The sequence below is a fragment of the Psittacula echo genome (assembly GCF_963264785.1).
Source record: "Psittacula echo genome assembly, chromosome: 4".
NCBI classification, from domain to species: Eukaryota; Metazoa; Chordata; class Aves; order Psittaciformes; family Psittacidae; genus Psittacula; species Psittacula echo.
The window spans coordinates 98,621,629-98,632,032 of NC_137738.1; positions in this window are offsets into that span (position 1 = coordinate 98,621,629).

Consider the following 10,404-nt stretch of genomic DNA (forward strand, 5'->3'; position numbering starts at 1 on the left):
AACCAGAGATCAAGAGTCTTTCTACCACTGGATGCCTCTCTGATACTAGGAAAATAGTTTACTGTGCCTTAGTTTTGTTAGTGGAATAATAACACATTAACTCCTCCACAGGACTCTTGTCTCTAAAATGTCTAAGCACCTTCTATAAAGAAGAATTATGTTCTCTTAAGTCCAAAAAACATGGGTTTTCCTTTCATACCAATATACAGAAATCCGTCCTAGAAGCCTTCTGCTCTTCAGTAGCATCTTTCATGGAAATCCTTCCAGAACCTCACTTCACATTTTGACTAGAGAGCAGCCTTCAAAGCCAGCAAAAGATGCATACCTGCAAAAGGTCCAGTATGCACGAAGTTTAGGGATCCTCTGATCTTACAGAAGTTGCAAGCCTGCTAGCCCTTTTTGATGTTGCAATGTGATGAGAAGATCCACCTGACAGAATTGCAAATAAGGCCTCCTCAGCAGTAAAATCATCAGGAAAAATCTATCCCTGAAGTTAATAGGTAAGAGCCAGCTGAGAAAACCTGTGACCCTATCCAGGACCTAAATTTGGAGCATGTGGGAAAGCAGGTCTCTAAGAGTGAGCACTTTACTTACTTACTAATCACTGGAAAGACTTTTGGTTTAGATGTCTGAACTTTATGGCAGTGGCAGAGTTCATTATACATTTAATTTAAAGGAATTGCTCATCTACTAAATACACGTTAAATCGATTTGCTGAACTGGGACCTGTGTTTTACAGTCATCATAAATCTCTATTAGTCTGGACACTGCTTCTCTTACTATAACTTGGTAAACATTTATTTATTAAAAATTTGAAGTTTACAATTTGCAAGTAGTTTTTATAGGCTCCTTAAAAAGGTTTATTCATGGTTTGGAAAGCATCATGCATTATCACATCAATGTAAAGCAAGCTAGTAAGCCCTTAAGTACATCTGTTTTCTAGAAAATAAAATTTAAAAAAAGGGTTTCAATTCCCCATTTCCTTAGTAAATCATCCTTACTCATTTGAAAAAGGAAAACATTAAATGCTCTGCCTCTATGATGAGTTTTAAATAGATATTTTCAATGAATTATCCTGATTGAGCTGCCTGTCAAGGTAATGGTATAAATTGCTCCTTCAATCTACATTTACAAACTGATTTGAACAGCTTTAGTAATGACTCAGACAAAAACTTAAAGGAATCTGATGTAAATCAACAGTGAAATTAGTGTTCAGATCTCCTTTAACAGACAGGCTGTGCCGCAGCTGAACAGACTCATGTTTCAGTTTCTTTTCTGTTTTGCTTTAATTTTCCTATTTCAACTCTGTTTAAATTTCAAAAGTATGAGTGACAGTCTAGAAAGAGTACTCCAAAATAGATAATGAAATAGTGGCAGAACCTCAGGTACTGCGTCTGAAAAACACATTCATCGAATGAAGGGCTGAATCCTACATGCAGAAAGTATGTTCTAATGTTATAATGCCAAAAAAAAAAAAAAAAAAAAAAAAAAGAACACCAGGATTTAAAAAAAATGGGGATTTTAAAACACTTTACATATGATATGGACTTAAAAGGCAAAAGTATTATTGATCTTATTAACAAACCTCAATCTTGTATAAAGATGTTATTTTTACCTTTTCTCTTCCCTGCTATAAAGAAATATTTTTCTTGATGTGTTTATTTTATTTTTTAAATCACTTGATCATTATAACAATAGACATTTTATGTTGTTTGTAGTTAAGAAGATTTAGATGTTCTAGTACTGGCTTACCTTTTCAATTATTTTACAGCCATTTATAGAAGAAAAAGAAACAATGATAATTGGATATAAAGTTGCAGTATTCATGTTCTTAAAAATGATTAGAAGCCTTGAAAAATGTTGACATACCTCGCTATTCTGTTTTGCTCTGTTTTAAATATCGGTGTATTTATTAAAGCTGGTTGGAAAATTTAATCATATATAATATTTTTGTTTTTCATCAGATTTGAATTCTTTCCAGGTTTTTCAGGACTCTCATTTTTCTACACGTCTCAGAAAATCTGTATTAAATGAGGTAGGATTTATTCCAAGTTATCCAGTGCATATCTTCAAAGAAGTATGTTATGTATATGTCTTTCACAATAACTTATTATGTAAATAGTTACTAATACAGAATAGCTGGGAAAAGATTACTTTAAAAAATGTTAATCTTTTAAAATGCTGCGTGAGAGAGATTTTGATGAACACAGTGAATATCCTGAGTTATAGTTCATGCAGTATTTTGTATTAATCCGATTTAAACCTTGAGATTATTTTCTACTTTTTTTTGTTGTGGATACATGCTATCTGTTGTGTTCCATAGCTAGAAACTAATTCCTGAAGGGCAATAGTTTCGCCTTTTTAACTTGCTGCACGATACGTGATTCTTCACTGAAAATAATCTGGTTCGTACGTGTAGTGCAAAACCATCCACGTGGAGAATGTGGATGCTCAGACTCTGATCTCACAGCTCTGGGCACAGAGGACAGACAGCTGCAGTCACCCACAGCCCTGCTTGAGCCCGTGGCTCTGGTTCAGGACCCACGCAAGGAGATGCAGCAGGAGCAAGACCAGGTCAGTAACTTCAAACAACCAGCCCAAGGTCAGCGGGAGCTTTGAATGCAAGGGCTTTAGTAATAACCTTATAGGTGGTTCTTTGAAATTAATACCTGAGGGTATCCCTTTATGCCCCCAGCTTTAGGGACTTTACCAAGGTCAGTTTCGGAGCCCAGGCACCATAAATACCCAATACGGTCCCAGAAGAAAAGACGGGCTTTGTTCCACTTCCAGAGCAGAGTTGAGCTAAGATCAACGTGATGTCTGGAGAAGCTGACCTCTATGGAATGCTGCAGAAGTGTGACCTGAGGAGGTGCTTACTTAGGCACTTCAAAAAATTTCCTGAAGCTCGGCAGGATGGCTCCAGGAATAGAGGTACTGCAAGAGAAGTGGCACAGCTGGGTCATGGATTTTGCCAAAGATGCTTATTATAAGAGTGTTTATATAATTTAAGCCTGGAATGAAATCCTGCTAGACATATGCTGCCTTTTTTTTTTTTACCCTCTGAGCAGACTTCCGCTCAGTCTCTGTGGTGGTAACCCAAGGTAAAGCCCAGTCAAACACTGCATGTAAACACACGTAAGTTGAAGCACATGAGCGGTCCTTCTGGAGTCAATGGGTTTGGCTTGTTGAAGTAGGATCACTCGGCATGTGTGTAATAAGCAGAACTTCAGAATGGTGATGGACTTGACAATCTTAAAGGTCTTTTCCAATCTAGTTGATTCTATGATTGCGTTATGCCCAAACAAAGGCCAAGGGCTTTGAAGGGAGCGAGGCAGGCAGCAAGTAGCAGTTCAGTTCCTCTAGGTAAAAGGAGTGAGAAATGGTTGTAACTACTGCTTGAAACTGTTCCTCCTAACCATGGAGCTGCTAATCACTTGTCATTGCCTGAAGCTGCCCAAATCCCAGAGACAGAAGGGGACATGGCCAGTAATTATAGTGATTTCTCCCTTGCCAAGGGAACTGAGCTGCTGCAGCTTCACGTGAGCTCACTCCAACAGAAAGAATATTCTCAAAATATTATTTGAATTTATTTGCTTTGAGATTTTGCTTTATGTTGGAGGATGGGGGAAAACCTTGCAAGTGCAAAGAAAAGCAATCTCAAACAACAAATTGTCAACTCTAGAGGTGCAAAGAAGGAAACAGTGATTATCAAGGTCTCAAAGTCTGGCCAGCACAGAAAGAGTTCTGTTGCAGATCTTGGATTCAGTATGATACTAAATGCAAGTAAGGGCAACCTTGACAGAGCTAGTATCAATTGGAGGTTTAGGCATGTCTGGTTCCAAATCCATTTTCCCCAGGTTGTTGCACATTGCCAGTTTCTAGGGAGGATTATCCCTAGGCATAGCCTAGGCTCATCCTATTAAAGCCTGCCCCCTTCTTTTTTCCTGCTTTTTACTACTTAGAATACAGTATGCTAAATATTCCCCTTGACCTCTGTGAATTGGTCTCTTTTCTTCATATATGTCACTTTTGGCCTTTCAGCAGCACAGCTGTCTGGGGCACAACAACAACAGGAAAAATACTGCTGACAGATTGCTGTTTTCATCTGTGATTTAACATCAGTCCTGCCCAGGCTCTGAACTGTTCCACATTGCTCAGGAGCCTAAATCAACTCACTATGCAATCCTGCCTCGCTCAGCAGCAGGCATCCTCCTTGCTCGGGGCAACAGGAGAGCATGCTTAAGCACACCGAGGGGGATAGACTAAAGGACATACTGAAGTGTTTCTCTGATTTGCATCCTGAGGAAAACAGCTTTACTGCAACAGCATGGATCTGCCTATTAGCTCGGTCAGTCTGGAATCAGTGGTAGAAATGAAGGCAAAACGAGGTCAGACACCACAGGAGTAATGGCTGTGTTAAAAGGTGAAGCAAGATCATGAAGAATACAGGGAAAGCCTGTAAGTCAAGGAGATGATCTAAAGTACATCCAAGAGACGAGATGCAGCAAAACCAGGGATCAGAAGGAAAGTAGTTTCAATGCAGAATGCGTTGGGCAGGGAAACACAGAGGAATGGGAACAGGCAGGGCTGAAACAAGCTGCCTTTGCTAACATTCAGACTGTATCTGGAAATGTAAAGTACACAAATTTGCCTGTGTTAAAAGTCCGCAATGACCTGTGCCTGTACTCTGGCACAGTTTAGAATGCCAATACAGATGTGCCCAGAAGCCCTTAGCCCAAGCACCCATTCATTAACCATTTGGTCTGTTGCCAGATTGATCTAGTCCAGGGTTCATTTCCCATGTGCACAGGAGCCAATGCCAATTAGGCATTCCCTTTTTCATATTAATGAGACAATGGAGTTAATAATACAATATTGTAAGAGTTTTACTTTCCAGCCCTACTATTCTTCTAATACAAAAGGCTTCATGTCATTTTACCTTGTCAAATTACCTTGCCAAATTACCTTGTCGATATGTCTTTCTGGCAGTAGGGAACATACGTTTGTCACCTTTGTGCAGCATCTTGGTACTGAAACATGACCAGAGGCCATGGGGGAGGAAGGCCATAAAGCGACAGATTCCATCTCAAGGCTACCATGACCTTTTTGCGGCAACTAGTTTCCTAAACTCATCTTCCTCAAGCCTGAGGAAGGAAACTCAGCTTGACAAGTATGTTTCTCATCAGGCCATCAAGGTGTTTGCTAAGTGACAAAACCAAGCGGTCCTTTTTCATAAGGAGTTGTGTTGAAAAGTTACTTTCCTTTTATAAACTGGCCCAAGTGTCTCAGTCATTTTTCTCAGTCTGTTTTCTATGTGTGATCATTGCAGGGGAGAGAGGGGAGTCAAAGTGATTCAGCGCTTGGAGCCTCATCCAAGACTGTGCACAGCTTGGATCACCATCATGTTGGGAAGCTGGAGGATGACAGGAGACTCTGCTAGCAGAATGCCTCAGATTGTTTGTCCTTGCGCTTAATCCACTTTATGCTCCCTCCCATGCCAACACTAGCAGCAACCAGCACCTTTGAGACACTGGAGGTTTTGTGTAGCTCTTGCATATTATTTTGCTTCAATTTTTCCTCTCAGTGTTGGATGTTTTTTTTAACTCTTTTGTGATGTATGTGGTGGTTATGAAAGGTGTGCCTGTGAAAACAATACTGACAAAGGATTCGGTTCAATTCACTGGAGAATACAGCAGGAATTATACCGAAAGTGACCAGCTATTGTAGATGCATGGCACAAATTGGGTTGGAAGAGAGCCCTGGAAGTCATCTGGTCAAAACTTGTGCTCAGAGTTAGATCAGGGTTATCCACGCTTTGTTCAGCCATGTTTTGAAAACCTTTAGGGATGGAGATTGCACAGCGTCTCTGGGCAACTACACCAGTGGTTAAATACTGACTGTGATTTTTTTTTTTCCCTTATATTCAGTCAGGATTTCCCTTGCTGCAGATTGTGACTATTGACTCCTATCCTTTTCCTATGAATATCTGAGTACCGTACAGCCACCCTCCTTTTGGCAGGTGGACACAATAGTGAGGTGAGATATCCCCTCCACCCCTGTTCCTCAAGCTGAGGCCCCATAAGGCCATTTCTTCAGCTTGTCATGTCTCCCTGAATAGCAGTCAAATCTCCAGCTCACTCAATGCACCCCTCAGCTAGGCATCATCCACTGAGATGCCTGCCATCCCATTGCCTGGGGCCCTGGTGAAGGTGCCACTACTGGCAGCTGAGGAACACCACTGAGCCCTGACCATCAGCCAGGCTTCAGCTCATTAACCACTCACCTCCAAGCCCAGCACTCCAGCCAGCTTTTCAGCCACCTCGTATCCCACATCTCCCAGGCTTGGCTACAGCCATGTGTCCTCTTTTGCCTGGGGACGTTAACATTGCTCTGTGGTGAAGGAAGCAGTTGCAAAACTTTGAGCAGAGATCAGAGGCAGGGGAGCTGGGCTGTTTCCCAGTCTCTGCTGTGTGACCTCCAGTAACTCACCCAAACCACAGAGTCCAGATGCTACATGTTGTTTAAATAAGTCAACCTATCCCAAAGATTATAGATGCAGCTGCATCGGGGGCAAAACTCTGCTTGTGTGACAGCTGAACCAACAGTACTGCCAGCAACAGGAGCCCATGCCCAGAATTCATAAAGAAATAAAAATCAAAACAAAATTTTCAAAAGACTTCAGTGAAGAGGTTTCCCTCCAGCACTCAAATCTTAGGACAGTGTCTTAGTCTCAAGCTTAAGTCCTCTCCTCTACAAAATGGTGACAAGATAACCTTGTCAGAAGTGCCAGTGTTGTCACATCAGCATTGCATGTGAAATAAGAATAAAATAATGCAATCAGCTATAAAACTTTTAGTGCCATAAAAACCCCCATGCAAAGTGATCTGCAGATGAGGAGCAAGCCATGGCAGCAACTGGATGATCTCTGTGAATTGCCTTCACAACCTGTAGCATTCTGTTCAACAAATAATATTGGATCAGCAGAAACTTGTATCTAGTGTCAAGATACACAAAACTTGAACAATTTCAGATAGCTCGATGGGATGTCACAGAGGCTGCGCTGGGCCAGACTGATTATAGCAGAGGCAGGATCTGAAATCAGCTGCAGAAAAGAGGCAAATCCTCCCAGAAATTCCACTGCCAAAAGGACCTTTTCCTCTCCACAATAAGGCTTAGAAGTATCATTGCCATCATTCCACACTGGAATTCAGGGATGGGGTAGGAATGTTTGTACTATCAGGTGGCCATCTTTGCATGTTTTCTTCATGCATCTGTAACAAAGGGCAACATCCTAGGCCCCAAATAGGGATGGCATTTAGTACCTGCTACAAGGCAACCATCCCTCTCTAAGCCCTTCTTATACATTAGTGGCTTGCTTTCCTGCCACCAGGAAATCTGGGCTCAGCCTGAAACTCTACGGAAGTGGGTTTGATGGAGCTGCAAATTAAGTTGTATGGATACTCAGTGGTTTGCCACTGCCTGCAAATACATCTGCCTCCTCGGGCAGGGATGCCTTATGTCTCAGACTGCAAAGAGCCTGAGGAGTGCAGTGCAATGGCCTGGGAGGTGAGAAAAGCAGGGCACACAGCCCTGCACAGTGGGGCTGGTGGCAGGGTCCCACTTCCGCATCCCGCCAAGGAAATTTCCTGTGCAAAGATCCCAGAATATTATCCAGCAACATGGCCTGAGCCAGAAGTTCAGCCTCAGAGGGAAAGGGGGACACCGAGCCGCAGTGATCTATTCACTGCCCCAGCTCAGACCAGCACGTGATGGGTGACCACGGCCAGAACATGCACAGCTCCAGCTAGCTCATAAGGAGGAAAAGGGAGACACCTAATGGGAACAAGCGAAAAAAGCACCCACACCACAAGGGCACTAGGGACAGGAAAGCACGTGTGAAAGCCGAAGACCTGCAGTGCTGTCCACAGTGGCCTAGGGAGGTGGAAAGGCATTTGGGAAGGGATTGGAGAGCAGCATCTGCACAGTCTGATGCCAGCACCACCATGCTGCGCAAGGGCCCCAGCTGCACCATGGCTGTGCCACCAGGAGAGCAATTAGGGGCAAACAACCCTCAATGCTGCAAGCAACTATTGCTCTTAACACTACTCTTTGAAATGTGGCCAGCCATGGCAGCAGTTGTACTGCCCCTACACCAAAAATGTCATGGCCACAGGTGACAGCACCATTATGCGAAAGATCAACCTGGAAAATTGGGGATAATCGTTTCTGACAGCAACCAAACTCTTAAGGGAATAAAAGAGGACACTGCACCTTGTTCTCCCCCTCGCTGTGGACCACAAGGGCCAGGTCCTACTGAGAAGAAGGGAAACCTGACGGATTCCACAAAACACAAAGAGCCAGTTTCTCCAGTGCAGCACCAATTTAATTCACCTGTATCTGCCCATAGAAAGGGCACAATACACATACAAGTAATATGTGGCAGTGACTCGACAAATTGTCTTCCCAAACAGACCTCTACTCACAGAGAGACCAATCCTGGAGAGTTACAGCTCCTCTTGAGCCTCCCTGAGAACATTCACTGCTACTCTCTCATAATCATTCCGGGGACCAAGTGCTGTTCCCATTTTACAGATTTTAATCCCCCACAGGGATGCGGGGGGCTGCAGCTCATCAGGCTGATAGAAACAGCACGCAGCCTCCCAACTACAAAATAACAAGAACAATCAGCCAGTGAGGCCGAGCAGCAGATCACCTCTGCAGCCAAACAGGCAACTGTGGAGATCTCACCAGAGAAGAGAGCAGCCATGCAAACCACCGAGTGAAATTGGGAAGAAACCTCACAGATCACTGTTAATGACAGCTGCTCAGCAAGGAACAAAGTGCTTCAGACTGGTCATGGGCCGAAGCCCATGGTTGTCCTCGCTGGCCATCATCTTAGGCAGATGTACAGCATTAGCTTGCCAGGGATTTCAAGCTTTTGTAGTCCTAACCCATGCTGTGGTAACCCGAGATAGGAAATTAAAAGTGTCTTCTTGCCAGCATTCCTGGATGCGCTTCAGGGTGAAAGCTGTCTGCTCCTCTCCGGCCAAGCCATGCCTATAACTGTGTGACTCTCAGGAAGCACACAAGTGGTTTTGTGGTGAAAACGTGACTCAGCAAGTTCTGCACTCAGCTGGATGTTGGAGGCGGCCATTGGTGTCTGAGACAAAGGTGAAATACTCCCAACCAGCTGATGGTAGCCAACCTCCACGGCAAGCAGCTGCCCACCACCTGGGCTGCAGCCAGCACTGGTGCAGGTACCTGTTGGGAGCAGGTACCCACAGTACCCACACTGCAGTACAAAGAACAGGGAGAGTGGAGATGATGTGGGAAGAATAGAGATGAATAACATGGGTGTTAAGGGTAGTCAAGGAAAAGGCCATGGGAAAGGAAGAAGCACAGGGCTCCTCTGCAAGAGAATGGAAGACAGGAAGAATACACTGGGATGGGGCATCTTAAGAGGGAGAAGTTATGCTGCTAATAGGTTGGTAGCTGTTGTGGCCCTGACTGCAATAAGCATATCAACAAAATACCTGATTCTTTAACACTGACAAGCTTTTTTCTTCGGTTCTTGCCACACTTGGCACAGGACAGCAGAGGCAGCAGGAAGGGGAGAAGCAAAGGTATGCCCAGGGTCTGGAAAGGGTTTACTTGGGTTTAAATCTTAATGAAATAAATGAGATATAAGCAAAGTGCTGCACTCAATAGAGATGCGTTCTTGAATCAGGCCTTTCATCAAGAAATGTTAATTAGATGTACTTCCTTCCCAAGACATCTGCCTGTGAGGACAATATCATCATCTCTGAGGTCCTCAAGTACATAAGTGACAAAGCCATATAGCCACCCAGGCAGGGAGCGTGCTGAACCTCTCAGACCTCAGTTCTGCCACCCGTGCTCAATGATAAATAATCTGGGTTTTTTTCTGAAATAACATCTAACTACTTTAGCAAGACTGCTGCTGAAAGCAGGGCTGCTCCTCTCAAGAAAGACGACAGATTTCTGTCTTGGGCTGCCAACTCCTTCATATCAGAACTTTGCAGACAACTCTGAAGACCACCATTGTGCCAGCATCACAGGAACTACAGAAACATGCAGTGGATGCTCTACCTCCTCCACCTGCATGGAAAGAAAAGACACATGCCTTTGGTGGGAAATCAACCCATGCAGTCAAATAACACAGTGAGGTGGGGGAAAAGTCAGACAAATCAAATAGATGGATCAGATTCCAGCATGCCCTGAAGGTCACTCCATGCAGGGTCTGCTGTAGGGAAGGTGGGAGCAGCATTGCTCCTCCAGGGAGGGTGCCAAGCTACCAGTCCCTTATCGATTAATCCTGGGGAGTAGGAGGCAGTGGAGAACACCCTGTCAATTGCAAATGTGGTGATGGGGCATTGGGGGCATATA